Raw genomic sequence first — 25,735 nt, 5'->3', positions numbered from 1 at the left:
AAAGGTTCCTCCAAACCACGGGAAAAATAGGGGGGCGGAAAAAACAGCAGAGACCCCAGATCAATCTAGAGATGAATTGACAACGGAGAGCGAGTTGGAACTAAGTAAAGGTGAAGATCACAGGATGGATGATCTGGGAATAACAAAAGGGGCCATGAGGGAGATGCTCCAAAAATTGGAGAACTCTATAAGATCAGATATTAGCATGCTAAGAAGCGACCTGGGTCATTTACTAACGAGAGTTGAAGCCGTGGAAGAAAGAACTGAGAATCAAGAACAGAAATTAAATAAAGTACAGACGCAAGTCAAATTAATTTCTCAGAACCAGAGAAGAATTCTCTATCGACTCGAAGACCAGGAAAACAGAAATAGAAGACTAAATCTGAGAATAAGAAATGTCCCAGAGAACAAGAAAGAAGATTTAAGGGAGGTTTTGAAAGCTATACTTCGCCCCACACTAGACAATGTAGAGGGGGCACTCCCTTTGTTAGAGAGGGTACATCGGGTCGGGAGGATAGGATCTGAAGAAACAGGAAGGGGAAGATCCCGTGATATTATTGTAAGGTTTGAACATTATGAAGATAAAGCGGAGATCTGGAGGAAATTAAGGGGAAAATCCCCATTAAAATACGCGGAAACAGAAATACAAATCTTCCCGGACCTAGCATTTGAGACCCTTTCCAGAAGACGTCTTCTGAAACCTCTCTTGGAACAGATGAGAGTACGGAACATTAGATACAGATGGGGCTTTCCGGCTTGCCTGTTGGCATTTAAAGATGGAATAACAGCTAAATTAAGCTTCCCTGAAGAATTAAGAGACTTCTGTGAAAAACTGGAGATTCAAACTCCAAGTCTTCCCGGCTGGACAGACGAGCTTGAGGAAATACCCTAAACGTCACAAATCTTAAATGATAAATCAGAAGAGGAAGAGATGGGGACCTCGGGGGAGACGGGGGGGGAGGGGAAGAGAGGTGGGGGGATGTGTGAGGTCTGACCGGCCGGGGGGGCAGCCCCATTCCCACCCCTACAAGGAGATACATCAAAGTAGGGAGGGAAAGGAGGCATTAGGCGAACCCCACCTTAGAGCGCAAAGACTTAGAAATGGCCAGAGATTGGAGGCCAACTGATAAGTCGAGGGCCGTAGGATGGCCAACACAGGGGGGGGGGGGAGGGGGTGGGGGAGGGAAAGTGGATAATGGGGGGGTGGACGGGGAAATGGGAGGTAAAGTGGGTAAGGGGAGGGAAGGGAAGGGAGGGAGATGTCAGTAGTGAAACCCTGCGGGGGAAAAAGAGGAAAAAAAAAAAAAGAGAATATGGTCAGAACTGAGAATATAGATAAAAAGAAAATGGAACTAAACTTTCTGTCTTATAATGTCAGGGGGCTTAACACAGCAAAAAAGAGGCATAAAATCCTAGTAGAATTAAAACAGCTAAAGGCAGAGGTGATTTTTCTTCAGGAGACGCATATATCACATACGTCAAGGAGTAGGCTTTACTCTAAAGACCATCCGAAATGGTACTACGGGGATACGATCTCAAAGAGGGCAAGAGGAGTAGCGATAGGATTAGGGAAAGATATTCGATTTACCGTAGAAGGAAGAGAAGCAGACCCAGAAGGAAGATACTTATTCCTGAAAGGAAAACTAGGAAATATTGGATATACATTGGCTAATATTTACTCCCCAAATAAAAACCCTATACATTTTTTGAGGGGAATATTGACCAAAATACAAGAATTTAAAAGCGGCCATGTAGTCATAATGGGAGATCTGAATTTTTGCCTAGATCCCGTACTTGATAGCTCGTCCCGAGTGCAGGGAAGGAGTAGTACTCAATTAAAAAGGTTAATTCAAAACCTTAATAAAAACCAGTTAGTAGATGTATGGAGGGCACAGCACCCTAAGATAATGGACTATACATTCTTCTCCCCAGCACACGGGACGTATTCAAGGATTGATTACATTCTAGTAGAACACAGAGCCCTAGAGATGGTACTGGAAACAAGCATAGAAATAACAACACAGTCAGATCACGCGCCTATAAAAATGAAAATGCAGATTCCCGGACAAAGTAAGTGTGCCTCTAGGTGGCGACTAAATGATACGCTGATTCTAGATAAGGAGGGGGGGGGAAGCAGTGAGTAAGGAATTAGAGAAGTAGTTTCTGATTAATGAGACCGAAGGAATCTCCGGGCGGGCTCTGTGGGATGCTCACAAAGCGTACATTCGAGGGATCTTGATCGCACGAGGCTCGCAGAAAAAAAAAGAACGCATAGAAAGGAGTAATAAACTCAGAGAGGAAATATTCAGAATAGAACAACAACATAAAAAGGGGTTTGCAGATAAAAAGTTATACCAAAAATTAATGACCAGGAGAGAAGAACTACGGGGGCTAATGGAACAAGAAACCCAAAAATATTACAACCAGCTTAATAAAATAAGATATCAAGATGAAAATAAACCCACTAAATATTTAGCTAGGATGCTTCAAAAGAAAAAAGCCATGAACTACATAGAGAAAATCCAAACAGAAACCGGGGACATAGTATACTCCTCAAAAGAAATAGCCGAATCATTTAAAACATATTACGGGAATTTATATGCGGTAAAAAATAATTTAATAAATAAAAAAGATAAACCAAAAGAAATTGATAAATATCTAAACAAGGCGAGACTCCCCAGGATTAGTGAAATTGATAAAGAATATCTAGAAAATCCCATAACGGAAGCAGAAATAAATGAGGCACTAGCGGAATCAGCCCCCGGGAAAAGCCCTGGACCAGACGGTCTGACAATTAGCTATTACAAAAGGTTCAAAAATATTTTGACACCGAAACTCTGTAAGTATATGAACGGGATTGGGACAGAGTACGCTATGAGTAAAGAGGCGTTATCTGCATCAATAACGATCATACGAAAAGAGGGAAAAGATGAGACCAAGTGTGCCAGTTATAGACCAATATCACTCCTAAATGAGGACACTAAACTGTTTGCTAAGGTGCTAGCAAAAAGAATGAAAAAAGTAATGAATATATTGGTACACCCGGATCAGACTGGGTTCATACCTGGAAGAGAGGGAAAAGATAATGGGGTAAGAACCTTACTGATTCTATCTCAAAGGAAGAAGACGGAACCCCCGGCTCTGCTATTGTCAACGGACGCCCAAAAGGCTTTTGATAGAGTCGATTGGGAATTCATGTTCCAGACAATGGATAAAATGGGCATCGGTCCTAGGATGATCAGATGGATCAAAATGATGTATGATCACCCTACAGCGACTGTAAACATCAATGGGTTGCCCTCCTCTTCCTTTGAGATGGAAAATGGGACCAGACAGGGATGCCCACTCTCACCCCTTCTTTTTGTGCTCTCGTTAGAACCCTTACTCACGACAATCAGAAACAACCCGGAAATAATTGGAATTAAGGCAGGGCAGGAGGAACATAAACTTGCAGCATACGCAGATGACGTATTGTTTTATGTAAGTAACCCTGAAGTCTCTCTGCCTAAGATAACAAAGGCCCTGGAGGAATATGGGAAACTATCAAATTTTAAAGTCAACCAAACAAAATCTGAAATCCTTAATATAAATGTAGGTCCGCTGGAAATACAATCAATCCAAGAACAGTGTAAATTTAAATGGACTAAAGACCTGAAATATCTCGGAATAAAATTGGCAAATACCCTGGATAAGATATATCGCTTAAATTTTATCCCTCTATTAAATGAAATAAAAACTGAACTCAGAAGAGCAAGTAATAGACCGATCTCGTGGATAGGTCGAATAAATGTGTTTAAAATGTTTATTCTCCCAAAAATTGTATATAAACTCCAGATGTTGCCGATTGACATTCCTTCTAGTTATTTCAAAAAATTAAAATCAATAATGAGTAAATATATATGGAACAATAAAAAAAACCAGGATCTCCCACGGGGTATTAAAACAAGAAAAAGGGAGGGGAGGATTAGCGGTCCCTGATTTACAATATTACTATCATGCGGTAGTTCTATCAAGAATTGTCGAATGGGTGAAAGGGGAAAAAAAATAGGAAAAAAGATGGGTAAACTTAGAATATATATATAGTAAAGCACAATTAAATAAGATAATATGGAACCCACCAAAAAAGAGGGCACTAGACATAGACACAAATAAGTTAACACAGATTGTATTGAAGATATGGGATAAGGAGTACAAAAGATTAAATGGACACTATAATTCACCGTTGATAACTTTAAAAGACAACGAATACTTCCCCCCTGGTAGAAGGGTGATAGGAGGGAACTGGATAAGATTTGAGGGGTCACAAATAAAAGATATAATTAAAAAGGGGAAACTTCTTTCACATGAAGACTTAGTGCACATGGGATTTATGAGAAGGGATAGGTGGCGATACCTCCAGCTGACCCGTTTCATTGAAAAATTACCCCAGCCGATTAGATCTAAAGAGGATCTGACAGGTGTGGAACAACTATGTATGGCCGACAGAGCAAAGGGTATAATCTCAAAGCTATACGGGCTATTGATACGGACTAGCTGGAAAGGGAATTGGGGTCACAAAAGGGTAAAGAAACAATAAATAAAATATTGAAAATGACACACTGTTCGGCAAGGGATAATAAAACAGCTGAGATGAACTACAAACTTATCTCCCGTTGGTATAATACTCCGGATAAGTTATCTAAATATCAACAAGGCAGGACCGCCGAGTGTTGGCGGGGCTGCGGAAAAACAGGTACCATGACACATATTTGGTGGGAGTGTGCCAAAATTAAGGTATATTGGGAAAAGATCCTCCAAATGATAAAAGAAATAACTCAAACAACATTGAAATCAGACCCCTGGATTGTACTTTTTCATGGTACGGAGGGCGGGGTTAAACAATATCAGGATACAATTATCCCGCACTTATTAAACGCCGCGAAAAAACTGATCCCTAAAAAATGGCGAGAGGTGGAGTGCCCAACAACATGGGAGTGGGTAGATGCGGTTGAGAAAATATATAATATGGAAAGCCTGAGTTTGAGAGAAGAAGAGGAAAGGGTAACATTTGTAAAAAAATGGAGAGGTTGGAAACAATTTAAGCGAGACTGGAGTTACTCCGCGCAATTAAGACCATAAAGACTAGGTTATTAGGAGAAGGGACACTACTGACAGGGGGATAAAGGGAGGAAGGGGGGGGGGCAGTATAACTTCAGTGAAAAATTGGGAGTAAGATGTAAGAATAGTTTTAAGAATATGAAATAAAAGTCTTATAAACATTTTTTATTAGACTTTATAAACAAGTAAAAAGAAAATAGCCACAATGATGTGATGATTAATTTTAAGAGACAATAATGAACGTCAAGTTGATTTACAGTCTCAGATGAAGATTCGCTGACGTGGCAAAAAAAAAAAAAAAAAAAAAAAAATATATATATATAATCTAGCCTATCTGTATACACTAGCCTGTCTTTTGTACAAATTAGCCTCTCTGTATAAACTAGCCGGTCTACTGTATACACGAGCCTCTCTGTATACCCTTGGTTGTCTTTTGTATACACTAGCTTCTCTTTATACATTAGCTCTCTGTATACCAAGCCTCTCTGTATACACTAGTCCGTCTGTATTCACTAGCAACTCTGCATACACTAGCCTCTCTGTGTATCCCAGCCTCTCTCTTTGTATACTCTAGCCTCCATCTCTGCATACCCAGGACGTCCTTCTGTATAATCTAGCCTATCTATATACACTAGCCTGTCTTTTGTACACATTAGCCTCTCTGTATAAACTAGCAGGTCCTCTGTATACACAAGTCCATCTGTATACACTAGCAAGTCTGTGTAACCAAACCTCTCTCTCTGAATACCCTAGCCTCCATCTCTGCATAACCCGGACGTTCTTCTGTATAATCTAGCCTATCTGTATACACTAGACTGTCTTTTGTACACATTAGCCTCTCTGTATAAACTAGCCGGTCTACTGTATACACTAGTCCATCTGTATACACGAGCAAGTCTTTATACTCCTGCCTCTCTGTGTAACCCAGCCTCTCTCTCTGTATACCCTAGCCTCCATCTCTGCATACCCAGGACGTTCTTCTGTATAATCTAGCCTATCTGTATACACTAGCCTGTCTTTTGTACACATTAGCCTCTCTGTATAAACTTGCCAGTCTTCTACATACAGGAGCCTCTCTGTATACCCTTGGTTGTCTTTTGTATACACTAGCTTCTCTTTATACATTAGCTCTCTGTATACCCAAGCCTCTCTGTATACACTAGTCCATCTGTATACACTAGCAAGTCTGCATACACTATCCGGTCTGTGTAACCCAGCTTCTCTCTCTGTATACCCTTGCCTCCATCTCTGCATACCCAGGACGTCCTTCTCTATAATCTAGCCTATTTTTATACACTAGCCTGTCTTTTGTACACATTACACTCTCTGTATAAACTAGCCAGTCTTCTGTATACACTACTCCGTCTGTATACACTAGCAAGTATGCATACTCTTTTTTTTTTTTTAAGTTTCATAATCTTTATTCATTTTCAACATTCTTTTACATAATAAAAGCAAGAGAAACATTCTCTATAACACGTGTAACACTTATTTCACCTTTACAAATACAGTAATACTTTAGTGAATAATAAAAACCTTTAGAAAACATTCCTATCCATGATGTGTCAATACTTCTTCTATCTAACCCCACTTTTCACTCATTACTCATATATTCCTCCTTCCCCTCCTACTTCCTCTCTCTCTACCCAACTTCCTCCTCTCCCATGCCTCATTCTGGATATCTCATTCTATCCAGCCAGGGTTTCCACATCTTTTTAAATTCTTTAAAATTTCCTCTCCTCAAATATATCACCCTCTCCTTCCATATTGTCTCCATAATTACTATCTGCCAGTCCGCTGCTGAAGGGGCATTTTTTTCTTGCCACCTTTAAGCTAACAATTTTCTTGCCTGAAACAGACATCTCAGTATTGCTTTATTGGTATGTCACGATCTTCCTATTGCTTCACCCAGGCCCAGCACACATATCCTGGGATCCCTCCTGATCGCTACACCAAATGTTTCATTCAGGGTGATAACAATCTCTGACCAGTAGCGAAACAATTTTGGGCATCGCCAGAACATGTGAGCCAGGTCTCCAGACTCTTGACATCTAGGGCACTTATCATCTGCTCTGCGTCCAAAACTAAACAGTCTTTTTGGTGTATAATAGGCCCTATGTAGCAGCATTAAGTGTGACATCTTCTGGGCAGGCGAGACTGAGATTGAATAACCATCCTCCAGTATTTTCCTCCACTGTTCGTCCGTAAATATTCCCAACTCCTCCTCCCATTTCCTTCTGCATTTAAACCTGTCTGGGCATCCTATACTTCCTTCACATATAACTGGATATACATCCGCTATAAATCCTTTTGTCCTTACTGGGGCATTTAATCTGCTAAAAATAGGGGAGTTATTCCACACAGGACCTTGCCTATTAAATTGTTTCCCTAGAGCGTGTCTAATTTGAAGGTATTTATAAAATGATTGTTTTGATATATCAAACTCTGATCTTAAAGCGCTAAATGTTTTTAATATTTTCCCTGTATATAACTGGGCCAACTTATCTATCCCTTTGACTTCCCATTCTTTATATACCCCTATTTCTTCCATTTCCTGCAGGTTCCGGTTGTCCCACAATGGAGTGTACTGAGTTAAGCCTCCCAGGCCTTTAATCGCCTTAACTGCCTTCCACACCTTTACTACTAATTTTATTGTAGGTATTTTTTTTTTGGGAAATGAATTTGCCTCCAGAGCTTCTACCATATTCTTATGAGGTGTCTCCATTAATATTAAGGCCCTGTTAATTCCTCCACCCATCTCCTCTCTCATTTCCAAGTGTTGTAATTGAGCAGCTAAAAAGTAGCTCCTTGGATGTGGAACTGCCATTCCTCCTTTTCTTGTAGGTGATTGCAAAGTTTGTAGAGCAATCCTGGATACTCCCCCTTTCCATATAAGTTCTCGAAATAATACCTCTATTTTCCTAAACCACATTGTATCTACCCAAATCGGGGAATTATGTAACACATACAATAACTGAGGCATCCATACCATTTTAATCAAATTGCATCTCCCTGCATTCGATAATGGGAGTCTTTTCCAGATTTCGATTTTCTTTTTAAATTTAGCTATTAATGGGACCAAATTATCACTTATATATTTATTAGGATCTCTTTGTATGTGTATCCCCAGGTATTTCGTGCGCTCCACAACTTCCAGCTGCGCATCTGTCCCTGGGCTTTGGGCCCTACTTTTATCCAATGGCATAAGAGCTGATTTTTCCCAGTTTATCTCCAGGCCTGAGAACCTCCCGAAATCTGTAATAAGTTTCATCCCTTGTCTAAGGGACTGCTCTGTGTCCCCCAGAAAAAGGAGAATATCGTCCGCATATAGCGCTATCCTCTCTTCCCTCATCTTCCTTTGAAAACCAACCATATTCCTACTAGATCTAATTGCAATAGCTAATGGTTCTATTGTCAGGGCAAAGATCAGGGGTGACAGAGGGCACCCCTGTCTTGTCCCCCTCTCTAGGAAAATCCTATCTGAATATTCATTATTAACCCTAATTCTAGCACTAGGGCCATTATACAGAGTTTTTACCCATGCAATAAAATTAGGGCCAAACCCAAATTCCCCCAGTACCCGCCAGATATAGGGCCATTCTAAACTATCAAAGGCTTTGATTACATCTAAAGCCATTATTGCCTTATTACCATCATTCTCTATAGGTACCTGCATATTAAGATATAATCTTCTTATGTTCGTGCTTGTAGTTCTGCCTGGGATAAAACCTGTTTGGTCGGGATGTATCAGCCTGGAGATAATTTTATTCAATCTAATGGCTAATACTTTGGCTAATATTTTAGCGTCCGCACAGAGAAGAGAAATAGGTCGATAGGACTGTGTTTCCAATGGGTCCTTCCCTTCCTTGTGTAAGACTATTATTGTTGCCTCCGTCATTGACGTCGGCAATCTCCCCTCCTTTTTTGCCCAATTAAATACTTTAAGGAGCTCTGGAAGCAATATTTTACTGTAGTATTTATAAGTTTCCACAGGAAGACCATCTGGTCCTGGGGATTTCTTATTGGCCATTTCTGCTACTGCGCACTGAATTTCCTCTATTGTTAATGGGGCTTCCATTATCTCACTCTCCTCCTTTGTTAGGGACGGCATTTTGATATTCGAAAAGAACCTATCCATATCCTCGCCAACCTCTGTCCCCCGAGAGGAATACAGTTTGGCATAGAATACCCTAAAGGTATCAGTAATCACTGAGCTCTGTGCTGATATTTCTCCATTCTCAGTCCTTATCACTGGGACAGTGGATGGCGAGGAGTTGCTTCTTACAATCTGTGCCAACATCTTTCCTACTTTTTCCCCTTCCCCATATTCCACTTGTTTCTGGAACAATCTTTTATTCTCTATTTTCCTAGTAGCCACTACCTTATGTTCCTGTTATTTCTCTAACCATATTTTTTTTTTCTCTGGGGTGGGGTTTTCTATATATGCTCTCTCTGCTATTACTAGATCCCTTTTGACCCTATTCTCCCATTCATTAGATGTTTTCTTAACTTTCGCTACCTGTTGAATGAGAATACCCCTAAGATAGGCCTTCAATGCGTCCCATATTACTCCTACTTCTGCAGACCCACTGTTAAACTCCATAAACTCTGCCACTCTAAACAGCACCCTCTCGGGGTCTCCAATTAACTCAAACCACACTGGATTCATATTCCATACTCTTGGGGGCTTTATCCCCCCTAGATTTATCGATACTGTCACGAGCGAGTGATCTGACACCCCTCTAGGTTGATAAACTATTTCCCTTACTACACGGCTCGCCTCCTCATTCCCAAGGACTAAATCTATCCTTGAGAGTGAGGAGTATGAGCTAGAGAAACATGAGTATTGCAACTGGTCCGGGTTACGCATTCTCCATATATCAGACAGGCCCCCCTCCAGCAAAAATCGAGACAGCCGGGTCTCAGCCTCCGTTTGCATATATATTCCTGGCGGAAACCTATCCTGACTTTTATTTATAACCTCATTAAAGTCTCCCATTACTATAACAGGAATCCCCGATTTATCCGCTATAAATTCCATCAAACAATATAAAACTTCAATTTTAAATGGAGGAGGAATGTAAACATTTGCAAAAACATACTCCTGATTTTCAATTACACAGTGTAAAAAAATAAACCGCCCTTCTTTATCTATATTGATCTGCCGACAGGAGAACGCCACCTCTCTCCTTACCAGCACAGCCACTCCCCTCGAATAAGAGGTGTGGACTGAATGGTACTGGACTTGAAATTTCCTACTCTGACTTTTTGATATGGTTTCTTTAATTAGGTGTGTCTCCTGTAGGCAGATCAATCCTACCCTACACCTATCCAGGGTGTCAAACACTACTGCTCTTTTTACAGAAGCTCCCAGCCCTCGGACATTCCAAGAGCCAATATTCAAAACTCTAGACTGCATGACTCTAGGAAGTGCGGAAAAAGAGTAAAGAAGAGCGAAAAAAGAATAAAACCTGGAGACTCAAAATTAACATTTAAATTCTCTGAATTCCCTGACGATGAGCAGAAATAATCCCTGCTTCTCTCCCTATAGTTCATGCCGAGGAGGAGAATGCAAGGGGGGGATGTAAAAAGGAAAGTGCAATCCCACTTAGTGAGTACTTTGATAAAGTTATACAATCTTTTATGCTTCATAGTGTGATCCCTTCCCAATCTCCCCTTGTGAGCATGAGATCCAAACCTTCTGTCTACACACACCTTTACCCCGTGCTTACTCATTACTTTTAAATTATCATCTATAACTGTGCAAGTATTACCCTTTTCCTTTTCCTGAATTTTATATGTTTCCATTTTCCCTGTTCCCTCCCCCCTACCCTCTCCATACCTATCAAGGTTACCCCTAGGGGCTTTTTCCGTGACCACTACACTCCCACACACACCCACATGCTCCCCCCACCCCCCTCCTTCTCTCATGCTTCCGTCCCCACCCACCTCCCACCCCCCCCCTAATACTTAACAACCTCCTCCTTTGACCCTCCCCTTTCTCATACATAAGTTCTTACTATACTGTGTGTCATTCTCTACAGCCCGACTTAAGTATATCATCTTCCCTTTCTTCATTTACAGTGCACCCGTTACAATATATGCAAAATCAGAATGGAGACTCCCTTGGTCTTAGAGGAGGGGTTAGTAGAGTGGTAGACCTTAGGGAAGGATCTCGACCGTAGAAAGGGGAGGCTAGTATTTTTAAAATGTGTTTCTTGTATAAAGGCCACATCAGTACAGGAAGTCTTCAGTTCTCACAGGAGGATCCACCTTTTTTCAGGGGAGTTCAGTCCCTTAACGTTTAGAGAGGTGACCTTGACTGAGTCAGCCATCGCTCCTCGGGGATTGGGAGGGGGACGTCAGAGAAAAGCAAAGAAAGTTGAACCAAGGTAGGTATTGGGTAGGTAATTGATGGCGGGAACTAAGGGGGAGAAAGGAAGGGCAAATGGAAGGAAAGGTAAGGGGAAAAAGAGGCCGGGCACCTTAACCCCAGGGGGAGAGGGAAATTAAGGGTTGTCCGCACTCAACAGTACAGGAAGGGTATACTAAAACAGCACAATTATGCTATAGCGCTTACCAGATGTACACTGGGTTCAAAGCACCGCCCTACTTGGGTTGGTGGGTAGACAGGTCGGAGAGGGAGCCCACGGATCCTAGTCTCCCCAGTCCCGGCAGTGGTAAATGTCACGTCTGATACCGGTATGCAAATAAAAGACAGCACTGAGGGGTCTCCTCGGCTCGCCCTAAACGTAGGCATGCACGAGGGAGCCCGTCAAAACAGAAAAGGCATCACAGAATGGGATCCACCACCCCCGTCCCATACCCCAAAAGTACATGCAGTCCCCGAACATTTCTCCCTTTGGCAGATTGTCCTCTCCTTACCCCCTCTCCCCTGTCCACGCCCCGGGGGGAAAAGGGGGAGGGAAGGGGGAAAAAGGGGGGGAAGGGGGGGAAAGGGAGGGAAAGGGGGAGGGAAGGGAAGGAGGGAAGGGGGGAAGGGGGGAAGGAAGGGGTGGGGCAGCAAGGGAGAGGGGACAAACATGCGGAAATGTCAAGTCCATTAGCGCACTACCACCAGCAACCACATGGATGCCATAAATTTCAACTCCTCCCCTCCATGGTCACCACATCAAGATGAAAGGGAGCAGCCCTGGTCAGTGCATGGAAAATCGAGCAGGCAAGGGGCTGGGGCCACCATCCCTCCATCCAACGGGAGACTTCACCCAAGCAGCAGTCCTGGGGCCCGCCAATTAGTGTCTCTCCTGCATCGCCATCGGGGGCTGTGTAGAGCATCCAGAGGGAGGCTGGGACCGCCCAAACAGTAAGGGGTAAATCCTCCAGTGGGTCCAGAGTAAAACTGGAGGGAAGCAGTGTCTCGTACCAATAGGCTCAATAAATAAGTCACCCAGGGTGTCCCCGTAAGCTGCAGAAGGCAATGTCGGCAAAGAGTAGGTGGGGTCCAGAGGGGGGGGGACGAGGGGCGCAACCAGGGGGAGGGGACAAATATGCGGGAATGTCAAGCCCTTCCAGTACAGTGCACTAGGTATCACTCAGACCCCCCAAAGTGCAACTCCCCCTCTAAGGTCAAGACTCCAGAAGGGAAGATGAGCCGCCCTGGTCTGTACATGAAAGAACCTGCTGCCAAGGGGTTGGGGCCATCATCCCTTCCTCCAATGGGAGATGCCACCGGTATGACAGCCTCGTGTCCTGTCAAGTGGTGCCCCTCCGACAATGTCATCTGGGTATATGTGGAGCATCCACGGGGAGGCAGGGACCACCCAAACAGTGAGGGATAAAGCCTCCAAGGGGGACCAGTGTGACACAGGAGGATAGTGGTGTCTTGTACAAATTGGTTAATTGGACAAGTCATGCAGTGTGTTCCTGTGAGCAGCGGAAGGCAAGGTCGGTAAGGATTATGAATGGGTGGGGGCCAGGGAGTGCATAAAACTGCCACCAGATGACCGGGGCAGAGAGGGCAAGGGGATGAAAGTCAGATCTGGTAGGTGGGGGGTGAGGAGAGTCCCTCATATTACTCACGTTGGCCATCCCTTGAAGCTGAGCGCTCTGCATACCCAGGACTTTCTTCTGTATAATCTAGCCTATCTGTATACATTAGCCTGTCTTTTGTACACATCAGCCTCTCTGTATAAACTAGCCGGTCCTCTGTACACACTAGTGTATACAGATAGCCTAGATTATACAGAAGAATGTCCTGGGTATGCAGAGATGGAGGCAAGGGTATACAGAGAGAGAGGCTAGAGTATGCATACTTGCTAGTGTATACAGACGGAGTAGTGTATACAGAAGACTGGCTAGTTTATACAGAGAGTGTAATGTGTACAAAAGACAGGCTAGTGTATAAAAATAGGCTAGATTATAGAGAAGGACATCCTGGGTATGCAGAGATGGAGGCAAGGGTATACAGAGAGAGAGGCTGGGTTACACAGACAGGATAGTGTATGCAGACTTGCTAGTGTATACAGACGGACTAGTGTATACAGAGTGGCTTGGGTATACAGAGAGCTAATGTATAAAGAGAAGCTAGTGTATACAAAAGACAACAAAGGGTATACAGAGAGGCTCTTGTATACAGAAGACCGGCTAGTTTATACAGAGAGGTTGTGTACAAAAGACAGGCTAGTGTATACAGATAGGCTAGATTATACAGAAGAATGTCCTGAGTATGCAGAGATGGAGGCTAGGGTATACAGAGAGAGAGGCTGGGTTACACAGACTTGCTAGTGTATACAGATGGACTAGTGTATACGGAGAGGCTTGGGTATACAGAGAGCTAATGTATAAAGAGCAGCTATTGTATACAAAAGACAACCAAGGGTATACAGAGAGGCTCTTGTATACAGAAGAACGGCTAGTTTATACAGAGAGGCTAATGTGTACAAAAGACAGGCTAGTGTATATAGATAGGCTAGATTATACAGACGGACGTCCTGGGTATGCAGAGATGGAGGCTAGAGTATACAAAGAGAGAGGCTGGGATACACAGAGAGGCTAGTGTATGCAGAGTTGCTAGTGAATACAGACGGACTTGTGTATACAGAGAGGCTTGGTATACAGAGAGCTAATGTATAAAGAGAAGCTAGTGTATACAAAAGACAACCAAGGGTATACAGAGAGGCTCTTGTATACAGTAGACCGGCTAGTTTATAATGAGAGGCTAATTTGTACAAAAGACAGGCTAGTGTATACAGATAGGCTTGATTATACAGAGGAAGGTCCTGGGTATGCAGAGATGGAGGCTAGGGTATACAGAGAGAGAGACTGTGTTACACAGAGAGGCTAGAGTATGGGAATACTAGGTGCTGTAGGCTTCTTTTTATGTTGTTGGCGTTGACTTGTTTTTTTTTTGTTTGTTTACCAAGGTGACCATCTTGGTGTTTGTCAAGAGGGTTGAGAGTGCCTGAAGAGCTCGCCTATGGCCACATAACCCTTAAAGCACCAGATCTCGTCTGATCTCAGAGACTAAATAGGGTCGGGCCTTGTTAATACCTGGATGGGAGACCACCTAGGAATACTAGGTGCTGTAGACTTCTTCTTATGTTGTTGGCGTTGACTTGTTTTTTTTGTTTGTTTCCCAAGGTGACCATCTTGGCGTTAGTCAAGAGGGTTGAGAGTGCCTGAAGAAATCTCCTACGGCCACATCACCCTGAAAGAGCCCAATCTCATCTGATCTCAGAGGCTAAGCAGGGTTGGGACCAGTTTAGTACCTGGATGGGAGACCGCCTGGGATTTCAAGATGCCGTAGGCTTCTTTTTATGTTGTTGGCGTTGACCTATTTTTTACCGCTTGTTCCCAAGGTGACTATCTTGGCGTTTGTCAAGAGAGTTGAGAGTGCCTGAAGATATTGGCTACAGCCACATCACCCTGAATCTGTTCCATCTCGTCTAATCTTGGAGGCTAAGCAGGGTCGGGCCTGGATAATGCCGGGATGGGAGACCGCCTGGGAATACCAGGCGTCGTAGCCTTCTTTTTTTTTTTCAAATATAATTTTTTCTCCAAACAGGGGAAGGCGGTCCCCCGAGTACATAATGCAACAGAGAAATACAGAGCAAAGAGCAGCTGAACAATACTTAATACAGGTATATTCACAACTGTCAGTCTGCCTTCCATCAATCATAATGATTCGAGGCACGGATAAAGTACTGTTCCAAGATCCAGGGTCACACAAACCCCAGGTCCCTCCGCATAATCCATCCAGAGGGGGGTGTGGGGTCGTCATTCCCAATTTTCCACTTTTTTCAAAAGAGAGAGGGGGTGGAGGGGGTGAGAGATAGGGGAAGAAGGCAGAAAAGAGAAGGGGTGAAAGATCAGGAAAGGAGAAGAGGGGACGAGACACGAGGGCAACCACTGCCCAAGGGGCCAGTCAAGGAAAGCTCAGAGCACTAAGGCGATAGCAGGCGACATCCTTTCAGCGAGAATATAAAGATGACCCAGGTTTGTTTAAAAAATTCTTGTTTACCTTGTGATGTGAGGATCAAGTCCTCCATTTTTTTAATGTCCTATATTTTCCTAAGCCAGTGAGTAATGAAAAGGGGGGAACATTTTTTCCAATAGAGAGGGATGCAGGATTTCGCCGCATTTATCACAAGCCGTAAAGTAGATTTTGTGTACTTCTTAATAGGAATCTGTGAATGGTGCAAGAGAAAGAATGCAGCCTCTTCCGGGATGGAGAAGTCTGTGAAATTTTGTGTTATGCATCGGATCTCTGTCCAGAAGTCCACCAAGCTGGGGCAGGACCAAAAAATGCATATGTTCGAGGAAGAGGGGAAACATTTATGCAGCTTTGATGGTGTCAAATACCACCTGGTGAGAAGTTTAAAATTTGTCTCCTGTATCTTCGTGCACAGTGAGGTTTTCAGAGCCAAAGTGATAATGCGTTGTCTCTGTGCTGGGGAAAGCGAGCAATTAAGGTCTAAGTGTGGGTGATCTGTTTGAGAGAGAATGTGGGCCAAAGGGCCTTCGCTCCTACATAGAGTTTCGAACTCCGTCTGAGGGCGGGCGAAAGTTTGAGGACTGGGAATGGAATGGAGAAAATTATGTCATTGCGCCACTCTCCAAAAAGGCAGTTGGAAAAGCCCTGTCGGATCTGTTAGGGTTGAGAAAGAAGGCCATTTTCCATCAATGACGAATTTAGACGCATGGTCTAGGTTGGAATTTCTAAGTGGGTCCCCGGTTCAAAGTTTGGATGGCCACGTATAGGGAATAGGGGGGAAGTCAAAGACGTGAGTGTGTTTTGGGTAGCGATCAGGTGACTGATTTTCAACGAAGCCCCTATGGTGGGATGTGACATCAATTCTGTGGGTAAATCCTTATAGCACCACATGGCGCTTCTTAGCTGAATTCGGGAGTCAGATTGTTCTAGTTGCACCCAGAGCTTAGAAAGTTTGTTTTGATTCCAGTCCAATACACGCCCCAGATGGGAGACCAGGTAGTAGCGTCGCAAGTCAGGGAGAACCAACCCTCCCTGTTGTTTAGACAATGTCAACTGTGACCGCTTAAGTCGGGGGATTTTTGTGGGCCCAGTTAAATTGAGTGAGCAGGGATTGAGCTTGCTTATAAAACGGGACTGGAATCTGGATTGGGAGAGCTTGGAAAAGATAGGTAAATTTAGGGAGTATGTTCATTTTAATGAGATTGCATCTCCTGAACCAGGAATGGAGGCCAGAAAGCCCCCCTTGAAGCAAACTGCGGTTCTTTGTGACAAGGGGTGGGGGGAAGTTCAACATAAACGTACGCGCGATGTCCGGTGGAATGTAAGTACCTAAGTTCTTAAGGGCTGTATGGGTCCATTTAAATCGAAAATTGGACTGCAAGTCTAGTAACGTTTGTGGGGGGACTGCAACCCCCATAGCCTCTGATTTCAAGAAGTATCCCATATATCTGGAATTCCCGAAGGAGATTTGGCAAGGAAACTCTGGGATTCGTCAGCAAGAACAGCATGTCATCCGCGTAGGCAGATATCTTGCACTCAATAGTACCCATTTGGAGTCCCGTTATGTCTGAGTTTTGTCGAATTGTGGAGAGAAAGGGTTCCAATGACAGTGCGAATAATAGGGGCGACAGGGGGCAACCCTGTCTGGTCCCATTCCCGATGTTAAGGGGAGATGAGAGCACCCCATTCGCTTTGACTTGAGCTGAAGAGAGCGTGAGTATATCTTACTTATCCATGCCAGCATCCGTTCACTCAGACCTATATGGCGAAGGACCGAGAAGATGAATGTCCATTTGACCCGATCAAAAGCCTTCTCGGCATCAGTACTCACGAAAAGACAAAGGGTCCCAGATGACTTTGCGTTATGGACCAGGGTAAGCACCTTAATGGTGTTGTCCCTATCTTCCCTGGTGGGAATAAAACCTAACTGGTCAATGTGTATAAGGGACTGCAAGTGCTGTGCCAATTGCGTGGCGAGGATATTAGAGAATAGTTTTAGGACCGAATTTAGGAGGGAAATGGGTCTGTAGCTCCCACATAGGCCCGTGTCTTTGCCCTCCTTTGGTATCAACGAGATGTGGGCTCTAAGGGTATCCTCAGGAAAATCCCCATTCGAGCTCAGAGTATTAAATAAATTCACCAAGTGCGGGCCGAGAATAGGGAGGAAGGTCTTATAGTATTGTGCGGTATATCCGTCAGGGCCAGGAGCCTTACCCACCTTCGGAGGTCCCGCGGCCGTCTGGACTTCTTCCAGTGTGATCGGGTCCTCCAAGTACTCCCGTGATTCCGATAAGAGGGTTGGTAGACCAGAACCGGTTACATATCTGTCTTTATTGTCCTGTCCGGACCCTGAATCGGGCAGGTTGTAGAGATCAGAGTAAAATTTTTCAAAGACTTTGGCTATTTGGGTTGGGGTAGAGGCCCTCTGGCCATTCTCATCTATCAACTGTGGTATGTAAGAGGCAGATTTCAACTCCTTTACTGACCTGGCTAAGATTTTTCCGCATTTGTCCCCTGACTCCTACGTCAGTTTACGACAAAACTGGAGTGCCGCTTTCGCTTTATAATGGAGTAGGTCAGTAATCTGGGTACAGAGTGTCCCCAATTCAATCTCTAAGGTCCGTGAGGGGGCATGTTTATGTTTCGCTTCCACAGAGGCAAGTTCACGAAACAGATTAGCAAGCTGTTCCTTCCGTGTTCGTTTGATGCGCGCCCTGTGCCTGATAAGTACCCTGCGGAGTACTGACTTGTGAGCCTCCCAAATTATCCCCGGGTCGCAGTCCTGTGTTTAGTTTTCTTGAAAATAAAGGGCCAATTCCCTGGTCACATCTGCTAAAACTTCCGGTATCTGGAGGAGGCTCTCATTAAGGTGCCAGAATAGAGACCTAGGTGAGGGGTTCCTAGAGAGGGTGAAGGTAAGGGCTACAGGAGCGTGGTCAGACCAAGTAATATGGCCGATGAAGGAAGAGCTCACCAAGTGCAGTTGGTCACGTGGAACCAAGAAGAAGTCTATCCTCAAGTATGATTTGTGAGGAGAAGAGCAAAAAGAGTAGTCCCTTTACCAGGAGTGTTGCAGACGCCAGACATCAACTAATTGGTCATTCAGTAAACACTTAGTAATCTGCTTTCTAGAGGAAATGAGGAGCGAGGAGCAAGAGGCAGAAGTGTCAATCGATGGCGACATGGGACATTAAAGTCCCCACCTAATATCAACTGGCCCTCCCGAAAGTCACATAATCTGTGCAGGGTAGTTCTGAGGAACGTGTCCTGGTGATCATTGGGAGCATACACAGTGGCAAATGTAAAAGGGAGCTCTCCAATGTGGCCCCTAAGAAAAAGATATCTGCCCCCAGGGTCCACCAGAGAATCCTGGGGAACCCAGGGGAGCCTGCTAGAGATCAGAATGGAGACTCCCTTGGTCTTAGAGGAGGGGTTAGTAGAGTGGTAGACCTTAGGGAAGGATCTCGACCATAGAAAGGGGAGGCTAGTATTTTTAAAATGTGTTTCTTGTATAAAGGCCACATCAGTACAGGAAGTCTTCAGTTCTCATAGGAGGATCCACCGTTTTTCAGGGGAGTTCAGTCCCTTAACGTTTAGAGAGGTGACCTTGACTGAGTCAGCCTTAGCTCCTCGGGGAGGGGGACGACAGAGATAAGCAAAGAAAGTTGAACCAAGGTAGTTATTGGGTAGGTAATGGATGGCAGGAACAAAGCGGTGGAAAGGAAGGGCAAATGGAAGGAAAGGTAAGGGGAAAAAGAGGCCGGGCACCTCAACCCCAGGGGGAGAGGCAAATTAAGGGTTGTCCACACTCAACAGTACAGGAAGGGTATATTAAAACAATTATGCTATAGCGCTTACCAGTTGTACACTGGGTTTAAAGCGCCGTCCTACTTGGGTTGGTGGGTAGACAGGTCAGAGAGGGAGCCCCCGGATCCTAGTCCTCCCACTCCCGGCAGTGGTAAATGTCACGTCTGATACCGGTATGAAAATAAAAGACAATCAGTAACATCATAGAACCAAAAAACAATAGTGTAATCAAAACAGTGGTAGAGCATATATCTGTCAGCACCGAGGGGTCTCCTCGGCTCGCCCTAAACGTAGGCATGCATGAGGGAGCCCGTCACAACAGAAAAGGAATCACAGAATGGGATCCACCACCCCCCGTCCCATACCCCAAACGTACATGCAGTCCCCGAACAAATGCATTTCTCCCTTTGGCAGATTGTCCTCTCCTTACCCCCTCTCCCCTGTCCACGGACGAGGGGTGCAACCAGGGGGAGGGGACACATGTGCGGGAATGTCAAGCCCTTCCAATACAGTGCACTAGGTATCACTCAGACACCCAAAAGTGCAACTCCCCCCTCTAAGGTCAAGACTCCAGAAGGGAAGATGAGCCGCCCTGGTCTGTACATGAAAGAACCTGCTGCCAAGGGGTTGGGGCCATCATCCCTTCCTCCAATGGGAGATGCCACCGGCATGAAAGCCCCGTGTCCTGTCAAGTGGTGCCCCTCCTACAATGTCGTCGGGGTATATGTGGAGCATCCAGGGGGAGGCAGGGACCACCCAAACAGTGAGGGATAAAGCCTCCAAGGGGGACCGGTGTCAGACAGGAGGATAGCAGTGTCTTGTACAAGTTGGTTAATTAGACAAGTCATCCAGTGTGTTCCTGTGAGCAGCGGAAGGAAAGGTCGGTAAGGATTATGAATGGGTGGGGTCACGGGAGTTAATAAAACTGCCACCAGATGACCGAGGCCGAGAGGGCAAGGGGATGAAAGTCAGATCTGGTAGGTGGGGGGGGGGGGTGAGGAGTGTCCCTCATATTACTCATGTTGGCCATCCCTTGAAACTGAGCGCTCTGCATACCCAGGACGTTCTTCTGTATAATCTAGCCTATCTGTAATCATTAGCCTGTCTTTTGTGCACATTAGCCTCTCTGTATAAACTAGCCGGTCCTCTGTGTATACTAGTCCGTCTGTATACACTAGTGTATACAGATAGGCTAGATTATACAGAAGAATGTCCTGGGTATGCAGAGATGGAGGCTAGGGTATACAGAGAAAGAGGCTAGAGTATGCATACCTGCTAGTGTATACAGACGGACTAGTGTATACAGAAGACCGGCTATTTTATATAGAGATGCTAATGTGTGCAAAAGACAGGCTAGTGTATACAAATAGGCTAGATTATAGAGAAGAACATCTTGGGTATGCAGAGATGGAGGCTAGGGTATACAGAGAGAGAGGCTGGGTTACACAGAGAGGCTGGTGTATGCAGACTTGCTAGTGTATACAGACGGACTAGTGTATACAGAGAGGCTTGGGTATACAGAGAGCTAATGTATAAAGAGAAGCTAGTGTATACAAAAGACATCCAAGGGTATACAGAGAGGCTCGTGTATACAGAAGACCGGCTAGTTCATACAGAGAGGTTGTGTACAAAAGACAAGCTAGTTTATACAGATAGGCTAGATTATACAGAAGAATGTCCTGGGTATGCAGAGATGGAGGCTAGGGTATAAAGAGAGAGAGACTGGGTTACACAGAAAGGCTAGTGTATGCAGACTTGCTAGTGTATACAGACGGATTAGTGTATACAGAGAGGCTTGGGTATACAGAGAGCTAATGTATAAAGAGAAGCTAGTGTATACAAAAGACAACCAAGGAAATACAGAGAGGCTCGTGTATACAGAAGACCGGCTAGTTTATACAGAGAGTCTAATGTGTACAAAAGACAGGCTAGTGTATACAGATGACGAGATTATACAGAAGAACGTCCTGGGTATGCAGAGATGGAGGCAAGGGTATACAGAGAGAGAGGCTAGAGTATGCATACTTGCTAGAGTATACAGACGAACTAGTGTATACAGAAGACCGGCTAGTTTATACAGAGAGGCTAATGTGTACAAAAGACAGGCTAGTGTATACAGATAGGCTAGATTATACAGAAGAACGTCCTGGGTATGCAGAGATGGAGGCAAGGGTATACAGAGAGAGAGGCTAGAGTATGCATACTTGCTAGTGTATACAGACGAACTAGTGTATACAGAAGACCGGCTAGTTTATACAGAGAGGCTAATGTGTACAATAGACAGGCTAGTGTATACAGATAGGCTAGATTATACAGAAGAACGTCCTGGGTATGCAGAGATGGAGGCAAGGGTATACAGAGAGAGAGGCTAGAGTATGCATACTTGCTAGTGTATACAGACGAACTAGTGTATACAGAAGACCGGCTAGTTTATGCAGAGAGGCTAATGTGTACAAAAGACAGGCTAGTGTATACAGATAGGCTAGATTATACAGAAGAACGTCCTGGGTATGCACAGATGGAGGCTAGGGTATACAGAGAGAGAGGCTGGGTTACACAGAGAGGCAGGAGTATGCAGACTTGCTAGTTTATACAGACGGACAAGTGTATACAGAGGACCGGCTAGTTTATACAGAGAGGCTAATGTTTACAAAAGACAGGCTAGTGTATACAGATAGGCTAGATAATACAGAAGAACGTCCTGGGTATGCAGAGATGGAGGTAGGGTATTCAGAGAGAGAGGCTAGAGTATGCATACTTGCTAGTGTATACAGACGGACTAGTGTATACAGAAGACCGGCTAGTTCATACATATAGGCTAATGTGTACAAAAGACAGGCTAGTGTATACAGATAGGCTAGATTATACAGAAGAACGTCCTGGGTATGCATAGATGGAGGCTAGGGTATACAGAGAGAGAGGCTGGGTTACACAGAGAGGCAGGAGTATGCAGACTTGCTAGTGTATACAGATGGACTAGTGTATACAGTAGACCGGCTAGTTTATACAGTAAGGCTAATGTGTACAAAAGACAGTCTAGTGTATACAGATAGGCTAGATTATACAGAATAACGTCCGGGTTATGCAGAGATGGAGGCTACTGTATACAGAGAGAGAGGCTTGGTTACACAGACTTGCTAGTGTATACAGATGGACTTGTGTATACAGAGGACCGGCTAGTTTATACAGAGAGGCTAATGTGTACAAAAGACAGGCTAGTGTATACAGATATGCTAGATTATACAGAAGAACATCCTGGGTATGCAGAGATGGAGGCTAGAGTATACAAAGAGAGAGGCTGGGATACACAGAGAGGCTAGTGTATGCAGACTTCCTAGTGTATACAGATGGACTAGTGTATACAGAGAGGCTTGGTATACGGAGAGCTAATGTATAAAGAGAAGCTAGTGTATACAAAAGGCAACCAAGGGTATACAGAGAGGCTCTTGTATACAGAAGACCGGCTAGTTTATACAGAGAGGTTAATGTGTACAAAAGACAGGCTAGTGTATACAGATAGGCTAGATTATACAGAAAAACGTCCTGGGTATGCAGAGATGGAGGCTAGGGTATACAGAGAGAGAGACTGGGTTACACAGACTTGCTAATGTATACAGAAGGACTAGTGTATACAGAAGACCCGCTAGTTTATACAGAGAGGCTAACGTGTAAAAAAGACAGGCTATTGTATACAGATAGGCTAGATTATACAGAAGAACGTCCTGGGTATGCAGAGATGGAGGCTAGAGTATACAGAGAGAGAGGCTAGAGTATGCATACTTGCTAGTGTATACAGATGGACTAGTGTATACAGAGGACTGGCTAGTTTATACAGAGAGGCTAATGTTTACAAAGGACAGGCTAGTGTATACAAATAGGCTAGATTATACAGAAGAACGTCCTGGGTATGCAGAGATGGAGGCTAGGGTATACAGAGAGAGAGGCTGGGTTACACAGAGAGGCTAGTGTATGCAGACTTGCTAGTGTATACAGACGGACTAGTGTATAAAGAGAGGCTTGGGTATACAGAGAGCTAATGTATAAAGAGAAGCTAGTGTATACAAAAGACAACCAAGGGTATACAGAGAGGCTCGTGTATGCAGAAGACCGGCTAGTTTGTTGGCATTGACTTTTTTTTTTTCCTTGTTTCCCAAGGGGACCATCTTTGCACTTGTTAAGAGGGTTGAAAGTGCCTGAAGAGATTGCCTATGGGCACATCACCCCGAAAGCACCCGATCTCGTTTGATGTTGGAGGCTTAGAAGAGTCGGGCCATGGATGGGAGACCCCCTGGGAATACCAGCTGTCATAGGCTTCTTTTTATGCTTTTGGCATTGACCTGTTTTTTTTTCGCTTGTTTCCCAAGGTGACCATCTTGGTGTTTGTCAAGAGGGTTGAGAGTGCCTGAAGAGATTGCCTATGGCCATATCACTCTGAAAGCACCCAATCTCGTCTTATCTTAAAGGCTAAGAAGAGTCAGGCCTGGTTAGTACCTGGATGGGAGACCACCTGGGAATACCAGTTATTGTAGGCTTCTTTTCATGTTGTTGGCGTTGATTCTTTTTTTTTCTTCGCTTGTTTCCCAAGGTGACCATCTTGGCATTTGTCAAGAGGGTTTAGAGTGCCCAAAGAGATCGCTTACAGCAGCTTCACCCTGAAAGAGCCCTATCTCTTCTCATCTCGGAGGCTAAGAAGGGTTGGGCCTAGTTAGTACCTGGATGGGAGATGGCGTTGAAATACCAGGTGCCGTATTCTTCTTTTTATGTTGTTGACATTGACCTGTTTTTTTTCGCTTGTATCTCAAGGTGACTATCTTGGCACTTGTCACGAGGGTTGAGAGTGCCCAAAGAGATTGCCTATGGGCACATAACCCTGAAAGCGCCCGATCTCCTCTGATCTCAGATGCTAAACAGGGTCGGGCCTTGCTAGTACCTGGACTGGAGACCACCTGGGAATACTAGGTGCTGTAGGCTTCTTTTTATGTTGTTGGTGTTGACATATTTTTTTTGTTTGTTTCCCAAGGTGACCATCTTGGCGTTAGTCAAGAGGGTTGAGAGTGCCTGCAGAAATCTACCACGGCCACATCACCCTGAAACCACCAGATCTCGTCTGATCTCAGAGACTAAATAGGGTCGGGCCTTGTTAATACCTGGATGGGGGAATACTAGGTGCTGTAGACTTTTTCTTATGTTGTTGGCGTTGACTTGTTTTTTTTGTTTGTTTCCCAAGGTGACCATCTTGGCGTTAGTCAAGAGGGTTGAGAGTGCCTGAAGAAATCCCCTACGGCCACATCACCCTGAAAGAGCCCAATCTCATCTGATCTCAGAAGCTAAGCAGGGTTGGGACAAGTTTAGTACCTGGATGGGAGACCGCCTGGGATTTCCAGGTGCCGTAGGCTTCTTTTTATGTTGTTGGCGTTGACCTATTTTTTTCCGTTTGTTCCCAAGGTGACCATCTTGGCGTTTGTCAAGAGAGTTGAGAGTGCCTGAAGATATTGGCTACGGCCACATCACCCTGAATCTGTTCCATCTCGTCTGATCTTGGAGGCTAAGCAGGGTCGGGACTGGTTAATGCCTGGATGGGAGACCGCCTGGGAATACCAGGTGTCATAGGCTTCTTTTTTTTTTTTCAAATGTAATTTTTTCTCCAAACAGGGGAAGGCGGTCCCCCGAGTACATAATGCAACAGAGAAATACAGAGCAAAAAGCAGCTGAACAATACTTGATACAGGTATATTCACAACTGTGAATCTGCATTCCATCAATCATAATGATTCGAGGCACGGATAAAGTACTGTACCAAGATCCAGGGTCACACAAACCCCAGGTCCCTCCGGCATAATCCATCCAGAGGGGGGTGTGGGGCCGTCATTCCCAATTTTCCACTTTTTTCAAAAGAGAGAGGGGGTGAAGGGGGTGAGAGATAGGGGAAGAAGGCAGAAAAGAGAAGGTGTGAAAGATCAGGAAAGGAGAAGAGGGGATGAGACACGAGGGCAGCCACTGCCCAAGGGGCCATTCAAGGAAAGCTCAGAGCACTAAGGCGATAGCAGGCGACATCCTTCCAGCGAGAATATAAAGGTATTCCAGATGTCCCAGGTTTGTTTAAAAAATTATTGTTTACCTTGTGATGTGAGGATCAAGTCCTCCATTTTTTTAATGTCCTCTATTTTGCTAAGCCAGTGAGTAATGAAAGGGGGGAAACATTTTTTCCAATAGAGAGGGATGCAGGATTTCGCCGCATTTATCACATGCCGTAAAATTGATATTTTGTACTTCTTAATGGGAATCTGTGAATGGTGCAAGAGAAAGAATGCAGCCTTTTCCGGGATGGAGAAGTCTGTGAATTTTTGTGTTATGCATCGGATCTCTGTCCAGAAGTCC

General features: G+C 44.5%; 5 pseudogenes; all 5 read left to right on the top strand.

The window, feature by feature from the left end:
* The first annotated feature begins 14,529 nt into the window (after nt 1-14,529).
* On the top strand, nt 14,530-14,648 carry LOC143937157 (5S ribosomal RNA; annotated as a pseudogene).
* Nucleotides 14,649-14,746: 98 nt separating this feature from the next.
* Nucleotides 14,747-14,866, top strand: LOC143937127 (5S ribosomal RNA; annotated as a pseudogene).
* Nucleotides 14,867-23,770: 8,904 nt separating this feature from the next.
* Nucleotides 23,771-23,889, top strand: LOC143937163 (5S ribosomal RNA; annotated as a pseudogene).
* Nucleotides 23,890-24,209: 320 nt separating this feature from the next.
* On the top strand, nt 24,210-24,328 carry LOC143937196 (5S ribosomal RNA; annotated as a pseudogene).
* Nucleotides 24,329-24,633: 305 nt separating this feature from the next.
* Nucleotides 24,634-24,753, top strand: LOC143936633 (5S ribosomal RNA; annotated as a pseudogene).
* The last annotated feature ends 982 nt before the right edge of the window (nt 24,754-25,735 follow it).

The sequence above is a fragment of the Lithobates pipiens genome, unplaced genomic scaffold (genome assembly GCF_037356315.1).
Source record: "Lithobates pipiens isolate NorthernLeopardFrog02 unplaced genomic scaffold, aLitPip1_a1.2 Scaffold_28, whole genome shotgun sequence".
In the NCBI taxonomy this organism is placed as follows: domain Eukaryota; kingdom Metazoa; phylum Chordata; class Amphibia; order Anura; family Ranidae; genus Lithobates; species Lithobates pipiens.
The sequence above is the reverse complement of the archived record's forward strand: the minus strand, read 5'-3'. Positions and strand labels throughout refer to the sequence as shown.